The sequence below is a fragment of the Bos indicus x Bos taurus genome, chromosome 22 (genome assembly GCF_003369695.1).
Source record: "Bos indicus x Bos taurus breed Angus x Brahman F1 hybrid chromosome 22, Bos_hybrid_MaternalHap_v2.0, whole genome shotgun sequence".
Lineage (NCBI taxonomy): Eukaryota > Metazoa > Chordata > Mammalia > Artiodactyla > Bovidae > Bos > Bos indicus x Bos taurus.
Window position 1 is genome coordinate 28,989,916 of NC_040097.1, and position 20,462 is coordinate 29,010,377.

General features: G+C 41.4%; 1 protein-coding gene across 8 annotated transcripts in view; it reads left to right on the top strand.

The window, feature by feature from the left end:
* MITF (melanocyte inducing transcription factor) overlaps positions 1-20,462 on the top strand; it is a 228,773-nt gene that overhangs the window by 22,197 nt on the left and 186,114 nt on the right. The gene's annotated exons all lie outside the window — the stretch shown is intronic.

Here is a 20,462-nt window from a genome sequence, read left to right on the forward strand (position 1 = left end):
AAGTGATTCACTGCAAAGTGAATTAATTTTCCACATCTTCAGATGTGTTTTCCAGTTGCCCCCAAGTTTCTTTTCCCCCCTCTCATATGATTCCCCATCCGCAGTTCTGTCATTCTTGCTGGATCCATTATAAATGCTGATGTCACTGAATTTCTTAAATTACAGCTGGTGGGGATTAACAGAAATTGTAAGCGAATACCACTTCCTCATTTTGCTATTTTCTTGACTAATTATTGTCCTTTCAAATTCTGTAGGAGGATGGGGATTTGGAAGTAAGTTCTCTGTCTTGGTGTTAAAACAGCACTTTTCTGTTAATGTTATTTTTCAAAAATAGTTTGATTTTAGGATGCTCCCTACCTAATGTACTCTTTCTTAATCTCAGATAGACTTTCCCCACTTAGGATTTTGCACATTGAGTTGTCTTCTGTCCTGGGTAAAAGGTTTTGAATACTTCCCTTAAGTTTCCTTATATAGAATATTTTTACTCAACAGTCCTTCGCCAGCTACAGACTGTTAATGGTACTAGGTGAAGGGTTGTGATTCATTGATTTTTTTTTTTCCCTCGAGTCTTTTGTCCTTTAAGGAATGCCTGCCTCTGTCCCCATTGTTTTCTTATTTAGAATCTGAATGTTCTTGGTGAGAGTTCTTGGTTGCTCAGTACCTTCAAAGATGAATTTTTCTGGCTTTGCAGTACCTGTTCTAGCATTTGGAGCCAGGAGTCCAGAATGTCTTGTCACTCTGTGGCTTGATTGAGGGCTCCCTGAACCTTGTCCAAGAATCTTCGGGGCGGGACTTTGGAGGCCACCTGGATGTGTGCGTAAATGGTGCTGGAGCTCTGCAGGTGGCAATATTGATCGAATTGCAGTCCATGGAAACAGAAATAGAAAGGGTTCAGCATTTGCACTTTCCTCTGGTGGTGTTTTTGCTTATTTTGTGTATTTAGAAAAGGCAGCCGTATGCAAACTGCTGACTTACTATTTTCCCTGGAATGGAAACCATTTGGATTATTTCAATGAGTTTTAGCTAAGATTTGTTTGTTCATAGTATTAGTTTTGATTTCTGATGTCCTTTTCATAATAAGACCCAAATGTGTCTTTTTACTCTATGGAAATATGTGTTCCTTGGAGTCTTGGGATTTTGCAAACCATGAATTTGAAAAATCATGTGTTTCCTTCATAGTCAAAATGGAAACTCCTTAGTGAAAATTATAGGTAGATAATACTTCTTTTTGGGTCAATTACTTTCTTTGAAGAAAAAAAAATTTTTTTTGGCTGAATTATTTAAGATTTCAGAGCAGTCATTTTTCCTGCTTAACTTTCCCACTAATTATTTTTTCTCATTTTTAAAGAGAAAAAGATTAAACTGAGAAATTGCAGACCCAAAGCACATTTACTCCACTATCTGATGTAAGATGGTGACTGTTTTTTTTTGTTGTCTTTGATGATACAGTGGATTTAGTTTGACTTTTAGTGGTAAGATTTGGATTAGGTTTAAAAATAGAACTTCCTTACTGTAAGAACTATTATGCACTGGTTTGAGTTCCTGAGCATTAAGATAATTGTTTAACCTCTGGAAAACATGAATTATAGGGTCTCTGTAAGCTTAACTAACACTTCCTTCTAACATTGTGATAAGTTCTTTGATGATAAGATTTGGGAATGATATAGCTATCTGAAAAATATTTCAAATATCACTGTGGGGTTTTTGCTTAAATATGAGTTTTTAAAAGTTTGGATAAATAGAATAAAGAGAAAGAATAGTTATAATATGGGTGAAATATTTGGAATTAGGTTTTTTTTTTTTGGTGCACAGCATGTGGGATCTTAATTCCCCAACCAGGGATCGAACCTGCACCTCCTGCGTTGAAAGTGTGGAACACTGGACTGCCAGGAAAGTACCTGGAGTTAGGTATTGTTTTTAAAAAGAGTTTTTGTATTATCAGGGCAGTGTCACTACATATAATGGAAGTTTTCTAGTGGGGAGGTGGAAGTTGAAAACATGAGGTGGTAGGAGGAGTCACAGATTAGGCGTCGAGGAAACTGAATTTCACTAGGTTGATGACTGTGAATATTTTTGTTCATCATTTTATCTCAGCAGATGGCACCATGCAGAACCTAACAGTCACTCAATAAATGTTGACTGAGTGCCCGTATTGGGAGGCCTGGTTCCAGGCCCAGCTGTGCCATTCATTAATCACGTGACCCTCAGCTAGCCATTCATGAGGAGCCGTGGCAAATATTCTGCCTGCTGGGGCAGGAGACACAAGAGACGTGGGTTTGATCCCTGAGTCAAATTTCCTGGAGTAGGAAATGGCAACCCACTCCAGTATTCTTGCCTGGGAAATCCCATGGACAGAGGGACCTGGTGGGCTGTAGTCCATGGGGTTTGCAAAGAATCAGACACAACAGAGTGACTACACACACACACACACACACACACACACAGAATCTCCTCTTATGTTTAATCAAGGGGAAGGACTGGACAATGGTGGCTGTGTGGTGCTCTGTTGATTCCTTCCCCCAACTGCACCTCAGTAGATGTTACTTATAGTCACCTCTCTTTGTTCCATGAACCTAGAAGGAGCCTTGGGCCCTTCTGAATTCATTGCTCTAGGCTTCCATGTCTCACCGTGGACACTAGAGGCAAAACTTATTTGCTCTCTCAGAAGTATCTTCTGTCTGAGGTCCCTTACTATGGCTCCTTGATTTGGGGTTCTTTGATTTGTTTTTGATACCTCAGTCCTGAGTACAAGTAGGCAACATTCTATGAAGTTTCTTGGTCAGCAGGTGTTCACTTAAACAATGAAAACAACAGTGACACACACCATTGTCCCTCCTTTCAATAATTGTTCTGGTAGATTTAGCAGATAAATATAGAACTTAATGAATGAGTCTGGACAATATTCCTCCAGTGGAATAAGAGGTCAAGAAATGATTAGCTTAACAGAGTTTTCCAGTTTTGTTTTCCACAACCCATTTATCCCTTGAGGAAGGGTTTGTTCAGTACCAACTGCCTTCCAGGCACCGTGCTAGGGTTAAAATGGCCAGTCCATAAGACAGGGGCTCTGCCTTCTTGTATCTCACCAAGGTGAATGTGATGTTAGGTCTGTAATTATAGCTTTAGGGACAAAAGATGGAGGGATCAGTTCCTCTGAGGGGAGAGGGGAAGAGTGAAATCTCATAGAAGAAAGGAAGTTTGAGTTCATTATCGAAAGACGACGGCCAAGCAAATGAGAGGAGAGCCTTCTAGACAGGACGCTTGGAAATACAGTCCAGCGTTTTGCCTTTCGGACGTCGTAAACTTCTGAGTGTGGCTGGAGCCCTAGGGAGTATGGCTGGATTTAAGCAGACGGAGAGCACTGTGGCTGCCAGCTGAAGAGTAGGCTGGAGGGTGGCCAAGGTCTGGTGTCACGGAGGCCAGTTAGGATGGTTCCAGCTTAATAGCCTTTGTGAGAAATGATGATGCACACGCACCATTTAGCTCTGAAGGGAGGTCATGATTGTGAGAGGATACATACCTTGGTCACAGATTTTAAGGGCAATGAGGGCAAAAGTAAGATTTGTGTGTACACTTTACTGGTGGCAACAGTGACTGCTCATTCATTCATTTATCCATCACATCACTGGATGCCTGTTTTGTACCATACACCTGGGAAACACAATAGTGGATAAAGCAGACATGGTGTCTGCTCTCAAAAAGTCGATATTCTTACGGAAGACACAGTCTAGTGTTCGGATGGTTATAGATTATTATGTATTTATAAGTTAAGTGAGAAAAATTCTGTGTGTCAGTTCTTTCCATAGACACCCTCTCCTTTTCTTGCAGCCAACCCATATTCTGATCAACATGTTTTCTGTTCCCTATAGGAACTTTGGAGGGTAAAGTTAGATAAACATTGTATTATATATACCTAGTATTGCACATGCTTACACACACACACACACTCACACTCACACTCACACACTCCCTCTCTCTCTCTGATTAAAGACATCTGTCTTCATTCCAGAGGTAGACAAACACTTCAAATAAGGCATATGAGAGTCCCATAGTAAGTCTACTACAGGTAAAGTTCTGGATATGTTCTGATATTTTCTGAACTTTGATGTTTTACATGCAGTAATCCTTTTTGTTTAGTTCCAGATCCAAGCTGAAAAGTCTTCGCTCTTGTGATCTTTCCACACATAATTGGATCTTGAAGCTGGCTCTGGTGGCTGCTTCATGTCTGTGTTCCAGGTTATAGCCTGTGTTTGGGATTCATGTACAGGAGGAAGAATTTGCCTCTAGGCAGCAAGGCTAGTTGACATCAGATAAGTGGCTTCTTTAAAAGAGATGTTTTGGTACAGAAATGACAGTAACAACAAATTCTTCTCCAATTAGAACTTTTCTCCACATTCTCCATCTAACTCAGGATAACGTTTAAGATTATAAGGAGTCAAAATTCAGCTGGATGGGTCTGATAAGAATTCCGAGGAGGCCATTCTGGGTTTAAGCACTCACTGTTCTTTGAAGATGAAGCATTCTGACATGACAGTGGTAATTGCAACTGGTTTTAAGTGGCAAAGGGATTTTCTCCATTTTGCATGACTTGGAGAGGTCGTGTTTTGTTAGGACTAAGACTGAATACAGACCCTGCGAGCTTCAAATCCCAGCCACACTGACCAAGCAGCTATGTGAGTTTGGGCAAAATGCTAAGATTCTTGGTTTCTTCACCTGTAAAATGTGGCAGCTATTAAGCAGGTAAGACCTTTCATTAAACCTGTCTGTATTTGACTCTATGTCTACTAGTCTGTGACACTGGGCAACTTGTTTACCTTGTATCTTGCTTTCATTAATAGTAATAATAGTAATAGTTACTACCTGTTGAGGATGGAGTAAGAATTAAATGAGATAAGGATTTGGCATAGTACCCAGCACATAGTACTCAGTATAACTTGTTATTTTTCCTGCATCATTATCTCGAGCGTCTGAAACGTTCCGTAATGCTATTTGGTGACTAACTGTATTCTTTCTGAAAATTAAGCCATCACCAAACACATTCATTGCTCTGTGATTTCTTCTCTTTCTCTCTCTTTTTTTTTTTAATTAAAAAAAATACAGTTTCTGAGTTTGGAGTAGGATTGCCAGATAAAATACTGGATGTCCAGGTAAATTTGAATTTTGCACAAAGAATAATTTTTAGTATTAACTTTCCCCCAATATTTCATGGAATGCTTATACTAAAAAATTATTCTTTGATCACTAAATTTACATTTAACTGGGCATTCTATATTTTTATTTGTGAGATCTTGCAACCCTAGTTTTGGGGTAATACCCCTTTTACGCTGTCATCTTTTTTTTTTATTTTAACTCACTGAAAAGTATATGAATGCTTAAGCAAACATAGTGAGTTTACTCACTTGGAACATGAGTTTAGAACTAGTTATGCAAATTTGATGGGACATTTCCTGTCTGTAGTAAACTGTCTCCTCCTAATTCTTTTAAAGTAGTGGGACCATCACATTGAGATTATGGTGACTGCTGAGTAGTATGTAGTGAGGAGTTGCTTGAAAATTCTGAAGTGCTCTTGTGTCATTTCTCCCCAGAGGGAACTGGGTCTTAATCATGACACACTAATGGGGAGGTATGAATTCCAGAGAATCCTGAAGAGCTCATCATTGAAGGAAATTACCTCATTAGTCTTAGAGTTGCCTATCTAGGGATGATCGTACCCAATGGCTGGCCTGCTTTTCCAGAATAGGAAAATAAACACATGGAGTGGTTAGGTTAATAACTTAGATTGATTTCATTATACTTAAAACTGAAGTTAATTTTTAAGTAGGTTTGGTTCTTAAGCTATTAGACTAGTTGGAGATGTTGAGAAAATTAAATCCAAGACTAAGATACCTTCCATTCAACCAGCATTTATTTATAGTATCTCTTGGATGTAAAGCAACTGCATAGGGGTAGAGAGGAATTGAAAAGTTCTGTTCCCCCAGATCCTTAGTGTTAAGTGGAGCAGTAGCCATTATGACACAAGACAGAATAAATAAAGCCAGGGTCTGGGCTAGTAAAGCCAGATCTCAGATGGGTGAGTCTAAGCCGTGATTAAATCTGAAAAGCAAATGGAGTAGGAATGGATCCTACTCTATTAAGAAGGGCTTCTTGGAGGGTCATACTGGAGAGACCTTTTCAAAGATGAGAGTGATTTCATTGGGGAAATGAAGTGTTCTAGATGTAGTATTAGCAAGAAGGCAGCCGCATTTTGAAAAGAATGTGTTACTTAGACCTGACAAAAATATACCTAGCATCGCCACTGGCTGTGACTTCTTCTCTTTTGTGAGGCTGTTTATGGTCTAGAATTTCCAGATCAGGAACTTGACTTCATGTAGGAGGAGCTAGACACATTCCATGCGGGTTTCCTAAATATTTTTTTGTGCACCTGCTGTTGCTATGAGTGAGGTGGCCTGAGAGACCCGGGCAGCGCTTAGCGACTCTTGTGAGTCACTTCAAACGCACTGCAAGTCACTGCAGTTAAATGTGGGTTTTTCCTGACATGAACATTTCCAGCGATATCTCTGGTTTCAATTGGGCAAAACCAACAGCAGAAGAATTCAATGAGAAGCTTTGTGTGAGGCCCTCTGACTTGCGGGAATATTTGTGTATGTGACTTTGAAGGCCAGCTTAACTCATTTCCTGTTGGGATGACATTTGTTTACTAGACTTGGCCATAGTCACAGTTAATAGACTTAATGGTTTTGAATGGTCCCAAATGGTTCTCCAACAGTGCACCATTGGCAAGTGGGGAGGTGTATACAGATGGCATGTAATAAACACACACCTGCTTCAGCCTTTGTGGTTTTAAGAGAAGAGCTATCCCCATCTTAGATTTAACTGTGGAAATACGGGGAACTGGAAAGTAAGAGTTACCATTTCAGTAAATGCTAGAATCTTTTTCAACAGTTCTTTTCTCACAATTTTGCTTTTTTTTTTTTTTTTTCTTCTTTCTCTGAAATGATTCTGTATGAAATTAATGCTATTAAAAAATGGCTGTCCCGCATTTGGTGATTATAGAGATCACCCCTGATTCTCCAGGAAATTAATTAAAGCATAACAGGGGATTCACATTGGTAAACAGATCATAAAAAGGCATATCATGAAGAGCATTGGATTGGGTAGCTTGTCCAGTGCACAGGAGGGCCCACTGAGACTGGGGATGGAACACTTTAGTTTTCAGTTTATCTATTTGTTGGGCTCTCTAGAAATTAGCAAGGTGTTCAGTGATCCCTGGGATTTCATGTTTGTGAATTAGCGTTAGCCTGTGTCTTTCAAGTTCAGACAGATAGTTCTTGGTGGATGTTTTTGCTATTTCAGGTTCTAGTGGGTAAAATACAGCCTGGATACAAATCTTCATTGGATTCTTAAACATGAAAGACCATAAACTGCTTATGTTCGCTTGGGTCTGTCTGAATGTTGTCATTGTTGTTCCTTTCTTGATGAGTGGGCCAAATACTATGCAGTTTTAATATCTCGCCTTGATTCCTATTGCCTTGTTTTTGGCTGTTCTTAGTATCTTCCTTTATATATCTGTCATTAAGTTATAATTGAAGCTTGATGGTTTATATTTAGAATGATACATGGAGGTTCAGCTGTGCCAGCCATTCAGGCTTCATGGCAAATGTTGGTTCACGCCAGAAAGTTTTTGAAATCTGGTCTCTTTTTTGGGATGTCCAATCTGAGCAAACCATCCTCTTCTACTTAAGCTGAGGGGCACAGGGAAGCAATTCAGAGGTGATTTCAGCATCTGTCCATGTAAGAACGTCTTGTTGCTGATAAAAATTCTGGCTTGTTAGTTGCCTTTCTAACCAGGAGTCGTGCAGCCTTACAGGGACTTGCTTTGACAAGTCTTCATGTCACTTCATTCGTTTACCGTCCTTCACCCACAGTATCAGCGGATGCCAGTTCTGGAGTGGGCACATAGTGATGGTAGATGACACCCAGGCCACAGGCTGTTGCCCAGGGGCTGCCAGACCCCGTGAGGCATTTCACAGCTCTTGAATTCTCTGAATTTGAGCTTCTTTTGAACTCCATCCATTAATCCATATAACCAGTTATTCAACATATGTTTATGAGGTTTTTACTGTGTGCCAGGCACTCATCTAAGTTTGAAGAACAGAGCAGTGAGCCAAATTGTTGAAAATCCTTGTATTCAAGGAACTTACATGTCAGGGAAGGGAGAGCTGTAGAAACAAATACATAAGTAAGTAAAGGACAAATGTTAAATGGCAATGCATGCTATAGAGAAGATATAGAATGGGTGGGTTTGGGGTGATTTGTAATTTAGCATTGTGTGGGCAAGGAAAGGCCTCACTGAGAAATGGCATTGGAGGAAAGATCTGAAAGAGATGAGAGAGTGAATCATGCCAGTATCTGGGGGGAAAGCTCAGCAGACAGAGGGAAGGATTAGGACATAGGCCCTGGGCAAGAGGGTGCCTGATTCAAGGACAGCATGACTGTCATCTTGGCTGAGACTGGCTGAGCAAAGGGGTAGGTGGTAGAAACGGCGCTAGAAGAAGTGGGATCCAAATGGAGGAAGACTCTGTAGATGTTTGTACACACTTTGCCACTTACTCATGAAAAATGGAGAGCCTTTGCCGATTTCTGGCTAGAGGAGTAACATGATATGATTTAATTCAAGTGGCAGCCCAGTGTGCTAGGGAAAACAATGATCTAAGAACTCAGAGATCATTTAAGTCATGGTTTTGTCGCCAGGTAGGGGCATTTTTGTTCAGCACTCTGAGCTTCAAATTTTTTCCCCCCTCCTTATGCAAACAAGCCTGGTGGAGTAGATAATTGCAAATAACCTTCCAGGGTGGTTTGATGCATTCATCGATTTTCTCCCCCTCCCCATCATCTTAATGTGTTTGAGTATTTCCTATTTGTGGCTGATTACATTTCTGTGTAAATGCAGAGCAGGACCTCAGACATATGAAGTCTCACGCTACACTTTATTCAATTGTTTGTAATTTTTCTATAAACATCTCACACTGAAAACCTTGCAAACTATGAAGTAGTTTTATTTATTGATGATAAAGATGGCTTGCAGACTTCTTAGCCTGAATTAACACGGGTTATAATGCTTTATCATATAGCCTTAATACTAGTTTTTGGTTACACAGCATTTGAGCTGATTTATTAATACCTCACTGTTACAGTGACCTATCGATTGAGGTAGAGTGATTAACAGGAGACAGTTTCTGCCCTCACCGAGTTGAGGAGGAGGAGACAGGTCTGGTTAAGAAAGTACCGCGCAAGGCGGTGTTCATGGAAGAGGGCAGGAAGTCATGGTCAGCCTGAGGCCTGTGGGAGTCCTCTGCAGACTTACCAGGTGAGCGTTCACACTAGTATTCTTTCAGTTTGCACAATCCAGTTAGACTTTGTGCTGTGCAAGGTGGGAGGTGCCAGAGGCCGGCAGCCGCTCTTCTACAGTCCCAAGCAACTTGGCTCTGCCCTAAACTTGCATCACACTGTTTAGAGTTTCAAGGTCTTACAATTAACCCCCTTTAGGAGGCAGTGTAGGAACCATCTTTTATGACTGGAGAATGTCCTTGGGGCATCTCAACCTCCTCCTTTACACCAGAATATCTCTTCCACTTCTTTTGATGTTTTAGCATCCCGCGTAGACAGGTGCCCCTGCGAGGTGCATGGCTGGTCAGTTGCTCTGTCTCCCTTGTGGGGAAGTATTGCCCCAGCCTTGGCTTATCTCAGGCCTCCCATTTGAACTCTTTGTCAAGAGTCATTTGGAGCCCCAGGCATTTTTACCCACTGACACAATGTATTCCTCGTGTTCTATTAACTGGCCTTGTCTAGGACAGTCTAGGGATATTGTAAGTTTTCAGGTTGAGGATTCTGGACACAGCTTCCCAGGAGGTAGCCGGGCTGCTGCTTGGCCAGAGGGGTCCTTCCATTGAGTCTCCTTGTGCGTTTTTGGGAGTGGGTTGCTGGAGGTGCTTCTGCCACCTGGACTTAGCATAGTTACCAGTGCCAGGACTCTGAGAAGAATGAGGCCATCTCTTTAGCACCTAAGCTGTCCCTATGGTGGTGCTTAGGAGGCCGCTGACTGTGCCAGTGACCGCTGTTGGAGCGACTGAGGCCCAGAACGGTGAAACGACTTTGCCAGGTTAGTGGCTGAGCTGGAACTAGAGCCAGGAGGTCTTGACTCCCACGGCACTGCTTCCTTTTCATCTTTTCTACCTTATGTCTTTGCACACATTCTTTCTGCCATCTTGAATGCTTTCTGAGCACTCTTTTGCCTACTGTCTGCTCCACTGTTCAGTCTCAGTTTAAAGGTTGCTTCCTGAGCCACCTCTTTGCCCCCTCATCTGAATTAGCTTGCTGTGTTATTCTTTTATGGCTTCCTGGTCTTTTCCTTCATACTAGTTACTTACATACTCAATTACTTACATAATGATACTATATTCATCCATGTCTTCAATGTCTTGTCTTCCCACTCCATGAAGTCAGCGAGTGTGGCTGTTTTGTTCATCATTGTGCTCCCAGAGATTAGCCCATGAATAGACATTGTATAAATATTTGTTGATTAAATGAGTCCATAAATGAAAGAATGATTAAAAGGCAGACTCTGCATTTTCTCTTGTCTATTCATATTAAATGTCTGTGCCTATCCTGGCTAAGGGTAACAACTGTTATTGACTTTGTATATTATTGAGGATGCTGAGGATGTGATTTTTGTCTCCAGATGACTCTGTGGCCTTGTGGAATTTTATTAAAGTTGTCTCTGCAAAAACTGAAAACCCAGTGACACACACAAATCAGCTGTCTTTAATTGGTGTGGGCCTGACATGTTAGGCCATGATTTATCAGTTTATTTTGTTGTAGTTGCATTTTTTATTACTTAATTCTGTTTCCAGAAATGAGGTTTAATTTTTTTTAAAATACTGCTCCTTTCTTTTTTATTAAAAATGAATAATTAAACAATTGCTTTTTCTTAATAAGATTCATAATGTATTTTTGGAGAGATTTGTTTGGGTTTAAATGATGGAACTTTTAAGTGGATAGGACTGGAACACCAAGAGGTATTCTCTGTAGAAGGAGGAGTAAAGTTTCATACTGTGTACAAAAAAAAAGGCAACAACAGTAGACTTTCTCTGTTTTTAAAACCAAATTATTCCTAGTGTTCATATCGAAAAGATGGTCTTTTCCCAAGCTAGGTTGGTGTGTTTAATTTATAGAGAAAGCATGCATTGTTCTGAAGTATGCACTGTGGTTGCACAGGCTCCTAGTAGATTAGCTCAAAGGTACCTATGAATAGTCACACCCTAGACTATATGAACTGAATAGTTTTACAGAGGCGGAAAGTCTGATGCAGACTGTTTCCCAGCCACTCATGCCTCAGGAAAGGAACCGGGGAGGTGGGGAGCGAAACCCAGCCGTTGCCCTTTGTATCCTCCAATGAGGCACTTGGCTCAATGACCCTGGACGTCTGACTTAACTTATCTGGGCCACAGAACCTCCATCTGAAAAGTGGGGATAAAAATACCACTTACTTCAGAATTATTTGAGGATTTCATGAGATCATATATGGAAAGTTTCACAATGCCTAGCACGAGATAAATGCCCTGGAGATGTCATTACTTGGGGGATAATACAGCGGACATGGTGATGGTTTAAAGGTTTATATCCTGGAGGTCCTGGCCTGGATGTGAATCCTGAATCTCTACAGCTTATCCTCTGGACCATTTTGACCTAATAACTTGACCTTTCCATGCCAGAGTTTCCTCATACAAAGAATGAGAATATAATAATACCTGCTATCTCGGGTTGTTGTGAAGATGAACTGTTTGTCAGCTCCTGGTACACGATAAATGCTATGTGGATGTTTGCATTTGTGATCAAGAAATCTGGCTTCTGCTGACGGATGGTCTGGGGTCGTTAAGTAAGATTCCATCGTGTACCAGATATGCGATTATGAATAAATTACTAACTTCTCTGAGCCTCTGTTTCCTCTTTTTTTGTAATATGGGGATGATTCTAATTGCGGTGCCAAGTTTTGTTAGAGATCAGTGAGATAATGTATATGCGTAGAGCTTAGCATAGGGCCTGGACCATGGGAGTTCAGTTCAGTTCAGTCGGTCAGTTGCGTCCGATTCTTCGTGACCCCACGGACTGCAGCATGCCAGGCCTCTCTGTCCATCACCAATTCCCGGAGTTTACTCAAACTCATGTCTATTGAGTTGGTGATGCCATCCAACCATCTCATCCTCTGTTCTCCCCTTCTCCTCCCGCTTTCAATCTTTCCCAGCATCAGGGTCTTCTCAAATGAGTCAGTTCTTCTCATCAAGTGGCTGAAGTATCGGCATTTCGAGCTTCAACATCAGTCCTTTTAGTGAATATTCAGGACTGATCTTTAGGATTGATTGGTTGGATCTCCTTGCAGTCCAAGGGACTCTCAAGAGTCTCTTCCAATACCACAGTTCAAAAGCATCAGTTCTTTAGTGCTTAGCTTTCTTTATGGTCCAACTCTCGCATCAATACATGACTACTGGAAAAACCAAAGCTTTGACAAGACAGACCTTTGTTGGCAATGTAATGTCTCAGCTTTTTAATATGTTGTCTAGGTTGGTGATAACTTTTCTTCCAAGGAGTAAGTGTCTTTTAATTTCATGTCTGCAGTCACCATCTTTAGTGATTTTGGAGCCCCTCAAATATAAAGTCTCTCACTGTTTCCATTGTTTCCCCATCTATTTGCCATGAAGTGACGGGACCAGATGCCATAATCTTAGTTTTCTGAATGTTGAGTTTAAGTCAACTTTTTCACTCTCCTCTTTCACTTTTATCAAAAGTCTCTTTAGTTCTTATTCTCTTTCTGCCATAAGGGTGGTGTCATCTGCATATCTGAGGTTATTGATATTTCTCCTGGCAATCTTGATTCCAGCTTGTGCTTCCTCCAGCCCAGCATTTCTCATAATGTACTCTACATATAAGTTAAATAAGCAGGGTGACAATATACAGCCTTGACGTACTCCTTTCCCGATTAGGAACCAATCTGTTGTTTCATGTCTGGTTCTAACTGTTGCTTCCTGCCCTGCATACAGATTTCTCAGGAGGCAGGTCAAGTGGTATGGTATTCCCATCTCTTTAAGAATTTTCCAAAGTTTGTTGTGATCTACAAGTCATTCTTGAGAGTCCCTTGGACTGCAAGGAGATCCAACCAGTCCATCCTAAAGGAGATTAGTCCTGGGTGTTCATTGGAAGGACTGATGTTGAAGCTGAAACTCCAATACTTTGGTCACCTGATGTGAAGAGCTGACTCGTTTGAAAAGACCCTGATGCTGGGAAAGATTGAGGGCAGGAGGAGAAGGGGACAACAGAGGATGAGATGGTTGGATGGCATCACTGACTCAATGGACATGGGTTTGGGTGGAATCTGGGAGTTGGTGATGGACAGGGAGGCCTGGCGTGCTGTGGTTCATGGGGTCGCAAAGAGTCAGACATGACTGAGCGACTGAACTGAACATAGTCAAAGGCTTAGGCGTAGTCAATAAAGCAGAATTAGATGTTTTTCTGGAAAAAAGAAAAAGACAAAATGGTTGTCTGAGGAGGCCTTACAAATAGCTGTGAAAAGAAGAGAAGTGAAAGGCAAAGGAGAAAAGGACCATGGGAAATACTCAGTAAATAAGAGGTACAGCAAAGATTTTTGTTATCATTGTTATGACTGTCACTTGATTGTTTCCATTAAAAATTTTTTATGGCTAATATGTTTCTGTCTTATATAAAATGTTTATTCTAAAATGAATTCCACAAACCCTCTATGGAAATCAACGTGATTAATATGTGGAAAATGATGTTGAGATCTCTTGTTGATACATTTATATAAATGGAGCTATTTCAGCAAATTAAAAATACTCAGTAAAAGCCTCGTAATCGTGTATTTACAATTTTCTGGGTCAGCAAAGGGGTCAAAGTTAGTCAGGGTCAATGTTAGGTGGACAGTTTTATATTCATGGAAAATGACTCAGGAAACGTTAGGAACTAAAATTTTCGTAATAAAAAAACAAAAAAGTCATCTCTTAAACCATGTTTAAATCGAGTCTGCGTCTATTTCATATCCTAACTGGCATTGTGTTCATAAAGTTTTGACATTGTTTGAATTTCTGTTGTTAAATCTCGTTTAGGGGTGATAATCATACAGTATAACACATGTCACCGGAAATCATTAAGTACTGTTTCCAGTGCTGGTAACATTTTCCACTTTAGTCATCTGGGTCACTGTGTCTGCAGTATCCATATTTACACCTTTGTGTTGTTTTGCAATAGATCTTTAAGTTCAACTTCCTTTTTTAAAAAAGAAATAAAACCTAAAAAGGTACAGAAGCAACAACATCATTTGTAATCCAGAACTATAAATGGGATTTGAGAAAAACAGGGTGTTGTCTTATGTTTGACCTGGGAGTGCCTGGTGTTTCAATGGAAGGTGAGAACTTGCACTGAGCAGTCAGATGTGGGGAGAAATGCAAATGATTGTACCTAGGTTGTAGGTACTCTCAAGTCAAAGTATGGAGGTGCTAATAGAATTCCTAGATTGTGGAAGGATGAGTAAAGCTATTCAATTAGAAATATGTGGGAGAACTTCTTCTAGATGTGTGTGGATATCTGCTAAGAGTGTTGGTTGGTTTGAAGGATGCAACCTGGAGAGAAAGTTAATTTGAGTTCAGTGTCAATGGAGGATCTTTTAAGCCGTAATTAGGAGGGTGGTCTTTATTCAATGGCCAGTGAGGAGGCTTGGAAAAGTTTTAAATAGGAGCCAAAGGATCCTGTTTGTGTTTCTGAAAAGGCTCTGTGGCATGTCCATAGAGAATGGATTGCAGAAGGTGGTGACAAAGAAGACCAATGAGGAGCTGTGTATGTTGGAAATGATGCAGTCCTGGACTAGCATGGCGGTTGTAGAGATGGTTGGAGCTGAGACACACTGGGGATGAAGAAGCACAGCCCTGGGTGATCAGGTGGACATAAAGTGGAGAGAGTGAGGAGGAAAAGATGGCTTTTAGATTTCTCACATGGGCAGGTGGGTAGAACACTAGTGTTGTTTACAGAGATGAAGCTCTTGGAAGAGAAAGAGTTTGGGGAGAGTGGATATTCTTCTTTATACATGGGGTATGAGATAGAATAGCTGATACGAGAGAGCACTGAGACAGGCATGATCCTAGGGGTAGAGTCTGTATTTCAGACACGTTTACATTTTCATGCATGAAATGCAATAGCCAGCTAGCAGTCACCTAAACAGATGGGGATCCATTTGTCTCCCATACAAGAAACCCAGGGCTCTGTGACCCCTGCCATTCTTTTAGTGGTTCCGTGATGTCAGAACCATCCTTGTAGTGATCTATCTTGGCTTTTCTTCTGTTGCTTTTCATCTTGTGACTGCAAGATGGCTGCTCCTCCTCTGGGCATTCAGAATGAATGCCAGAGTGCTCAGTTATGTCCTACTGTTGTGACCCTATGGACTGTACCCTGCCAGGCTCCTCTCTCTATGGGATTGTTCAGGCAATAACACTGGAGTGGGTTGCCATTTCCTCCTCCAGGGGATCTTCCCAACCTGGGGATCAAACTGGGATCTCCTGCATTGGCAGGCGGATTCTTTACCACTCAGCCACCTGGGAAGCCCCTGGTGGTTTATGGGCAAGTTCAAGTGCCAGAAATTATATTTTGTTTGGATGCTTCTTGTCTTTCTTGCCCATCTGTACAGTATTAAATTGCAGACATCGTTAGAGTCTGCAATAGAGTCATCATTTTAAAAATCCTGGTTATTTTTGACTAAACAGTTTAGTGGTCAGGTAGGAAAGATGAGATGCTTTATTTAACTACAGTATACCTAGTCAAATATGTACATAGACACACGCAGGGAAGCCCACCGTTTCCTTTTTTTTTTTCCACCGTTTCCTATTAACATGTACATTATGAAGTGTGTTTCAGCTTTAACTATATTTTTGTTTGTTACCTTCAAACACATATAACTCTGAATTGTCTTTGAAACATAATAAACATACCTTTTCCTTATCTGATTAAAATTCTTAACCTGTGGAAGACTTTTGTTCCCAGATTTATTCCATGTCTTCCTAATTCTTTAAGCTCTCTCTCAGTGGACCCCTTTGGGATTAGAGCCAATGAGGAAAATTCTGTGTGGTATTCACTTATTGATATGCATTGCATGTAAAAGCAGGGAGTGCGTGATGGAAAATGTCATCCCCTTTACTATGACTTTTGTATCTGTGAAGGATATAATTATTCTGTGTTTAAAACTAGAGAGAGGAAATGTTTGTTCACTCTTTCTGAAGGTAAGGTTATTCAGGGTATCGTAAGATGCAAATATTTGTCCTCTATTCTCTTCCAGTTTAACTCAAGAGAGTCTCCCCATCTAATATATGCAGAATTCTCCTAGTGACTGCTTTAGCTCAGAGTGGTTCTGAGAATAAAGAACTTTTCTGTCCCTGAGGTAGGGAAGAAGGTGCAGAGATTTTGGGAAAAGGCCTCTCAAGCCTACCACTATGCATGTGATGTTGAGAATAGAATTTAACCTCTCTGAACTGATAGATGCTCTGAAATTTGGGATGAGAGCAGGAGATAGTTTTATGGTCCCTACCACATAAGTATAGAAAAACCACCTGCAACAAGGATGGCTGGGTACACTGAAGATGGAAGTAGTATCTAGTGGGGAGTAGGATAAGGAAACTGGGAGACTGCTGGGAGACTTTAAGAAGGCCTTTTGGAGGAGAGGACTGGAAGCCCATGTATTTAATAGGAGAATGCAGAGGGATTACAGGATGGTGGAGGATGGCCCCGGGCTGAGCACATGGACATGGTGTGCAGGGTGTGTTTGAAGATTTCAGAGACTGACTGTTTTCAATGATGGAAAAATTGAGAAGAGCCTTGGAAGTCTGGCTGAGTTTGGACTTTGCTTTCTAGGTGATGGGGAGCAACCACAGACACTTGGAAAATTCATACAAATTTAATTTTGATAGAAGTGGATTTTGTGGGTCAACAAATCTGCACGTTTAAGACGTCCATAGATTTTAAAAATTAAATGTTTTGAGATTGTGGTAGATTCCTAAAATGTGTGGTTTTAAGAAATAACACCCAGAGATCCTGAGTACTTGCCCAGTTTTCCCCAGTGGTACCATCCAGTACAATATCACAGCCAGAAATCCACTGAAGACTTTTGAGAATAGTCCACAATATGCCTGAATCTGTGTTTTAAATGGGTGATCATTAGTAGGAATGGCCTGGAATGGATTGGAGGTACAACATGGAGACTAGGAGATCCTTTGGAGGTTAATGATCTAAAAGAGGACATGAAGACCATGGTGATAGGATTGGATGGGAAGGGATACCTGAAGTAGTAATAATAAGGATTCGGCAGTCATATGGGGGTGATAAGAGCATTTGATGCCTTGTGCAATTGCTCAGCGAGTAGGTATTGAGGACTAATTGTGTACCAGTCTCTGCTAAACATTGGGTTGAAAGGTGAGCTGACAAGAGACCAGGCACTGTGACTGAGGGGAGGTGGGCTGGTGAAGCTGGTTGCTTGGGACAGGACAGTGAGTGCTTTGCAGAGAGGGTAACCGCCACTCTGCTTCTGCTGGTTATGACCACGTGGGAATGTAGGTCCATTGTGATTGATAATTCTGGTTTCTCAGAAGCTAGAAATCTAGATTTTTATGTGAGATCTCCCAATTTTTAAATGTTACCTAGTACAACTTCAAAACAAAACAAAACAGTTAGCATTCACCTGTGGGCTTGATTGACTTCATTATTGCCAGTTCCTAGCCTCTCTTTTCTCAGGGGGATGTTTAGAGCTTATGTCAGGAATGTCTGGGGTTTATTTCAGTTATCCACTGCTGTGTAACAGAATCACCCTGTGTGTTAGTTGCTCAGTTGTGTCTGACTCTTTGGGACCCCATGGACTGTAGCATGCCAGGCATGTCCATCTCATCCTCTGCCGCCTCCTTCTCCTCCTCCTCTCAATCTTTTTCAGCATCAGAGTCTTTTCCAGTGAGTTGGCCCTCACATCAGATGGCCAAACTATTGGAGCTTCAGCGTCAGCATCAGTCCTTCCAGTGATACGGGGTTGATTTCCTTTAAGATTGACTAGTTTGATTTCCTTGCAGTCAAAGGGGCTTTCAAGAGTCTTTTCCAACACCACAGTTCAAAAGCATCAATTCTTTGGTGCTTAACCTTCTTTATGGTCCAACTCTCATATCCGAACATGACTACTGGAAAGGCGATAGATTTGACTATACAAATGTAGTAGTTTAAAACTATGGCTGTTTTATTATCTCTCACACTTCTAGGGGTTGACTGGGCTTACCTGGGCAATTTTTCTGCTGGTCTTGCTTGGGGTCCCTCATAGAGGTACTGTTTAGTTGTAGGCACATGATGGTCAGGGCTGGAAAAATCTGGAGATCTGTCTTGGGCCCTGATACAATTGGAATTTTGTCTTCCTTCCTATAGTTTCAGGGCCTCTGGTAGCCTTTCCCTGTGGTCTCTCTAGCAGGGTAACTGGATTTCTTACATGGTGACTCAGAAGATCTTCAGAGTAAATGTTCCAGAATTGAAAGGAAGCTAACAGTTTCACTGAAGTTAGGTCCAGAATTGCCAAAGCATCACTCTTTTTCTTAGTTAATGCAAGTCTCAGGCCAGCCCAGGTTTTTTGTGGGAGGAAACTACACAGGAGCATGAACACTCAGGCCTGTTTGTTCACTGACTACAGTTTTTAGAGACCACCTACAACTGAAGTCTTGATACCCAGAAACTGGTGATTGTGCTGATCAAGATAAGTTGGCAAATCAGGGCAAATTCTCCTGCTTACCAGCCCCTATTCCTCTGAAGTTTTTGAGAATTTCCTGATATTAAGTTTATTTTATGATATTGGTGATTCTGGAGAAATTTAATTTTCAGTATGACATACTTTAGAACCATAACTCATTTGTAGTTATTTGCTTTCCAGCCCTTTAAAAATAATACTACTACTAAGTGATGAGACAGACTGATTCTGGTTTTGGTTGAGTGTCTGCTTTTCAGATATGCAACCAGTTTATTAATTAATGTTGATTTTCTGATCATGTATCCTTTTAGGAAGGAGGCCCTCAAATAAAGTCCATTGAATAAGAATCCCAAGTCTTTACTGTCCTCCAATAGGGACAGCTGTCCATTATTATGACACTTGTGAGTATTCCTGGCAGCAGCTATACAATTTGCAGGACCTAGTACAAAATGAAAATGTGAGAACCCTTGTTTAAAAAGTAAGAATTTTAAGATGGTGACAGCAGACCATGAAACTAAGCCCAGGCCCAATGCCCAGTGTGCACGTGCACCAGGCTGGCCCTGTGTAGCCCCTTGAACATGTGTGCAAATGCTGCATTAAATATGTTTTCCCAGAAGAGAACCATTGACTCTAATCAAATTCTCATTCGATTTTGACACCCAGAAAAGTTTAAGAAGCACTGCTTAGACAAATCAGAAAAGGTGGAAGCTTTGTGTCTGAACAGCCCTCTGTTCCCAAGCAGGCAGTATACATTTTGGCCACAGCAACTGGTCTTGGCTGACGTTAGGCTGAACATTCTGCCATGCAGACTCCTGAATTCCAGGGACACCAGCATCGTGGGGATGGTCTTTGTGGCTGAGCGCTTCACAGGTTGTCTCCCTTTTTACTGAACTCTGTTTCTGAAGCATACAGAGTAGGTTACCTGTGCAAGCGATGGGCATTTAAGTTCTTTTGAAACAGATATTAGCCCTGTTTGTTATGCTGGGAATTTGGGGACCAAAATCTCTGGGAGGCAGCTGGTGGACTCTAGATAAGGCTGCCGCATTGCCCGACTTCATAGGGTTTATGCCTTTGTGAGAGCTGCCGAAACACAGTGCCATGGACTGAGTGGCTTGAACCAGAGAAATGTGTTGTTTCAGTTCTGGAGGCTGGAAATCTGGAGTTGAGGTGTCAGCAGGGCTGTGCTCTCTCCGAATGGCCCTGGGAGGGATCTGTTCCCGGCCCCGCTCCTGTCTTCCGGTGGTTCCTTAGCTTGTGGTGACATAATTGCAGTCTTCACCTGGCTCCTCTCTGTTCACCTTTCCCCTCCTGTGTAAGGACACCGGTCATATTGGATTAGGGGCTCATTCTACTCCCATCTCTCTTCATCATAACTAATGGTATCTGCAGTGATACTATTTCCAAATAAGGTCACATTTGAGGTGTTGGGACTTCAACATAAAACTTTGAGGGGCACACAGTTCAACCCATATAAGGGGTATTTTCCAATTGTAATTAGGAATGGCACCTCCAGGCATTGTGTACTGCTCAGCCCAAGTGGCCCTACATGGAGGGCTTGCCCTGGAAGAACCTCAGTAATTAAGAGAGGTGTTTGTGAAGCTGGCTTTTAATAATACATGAGCCACTTTGAATTACTTGTTTGGGC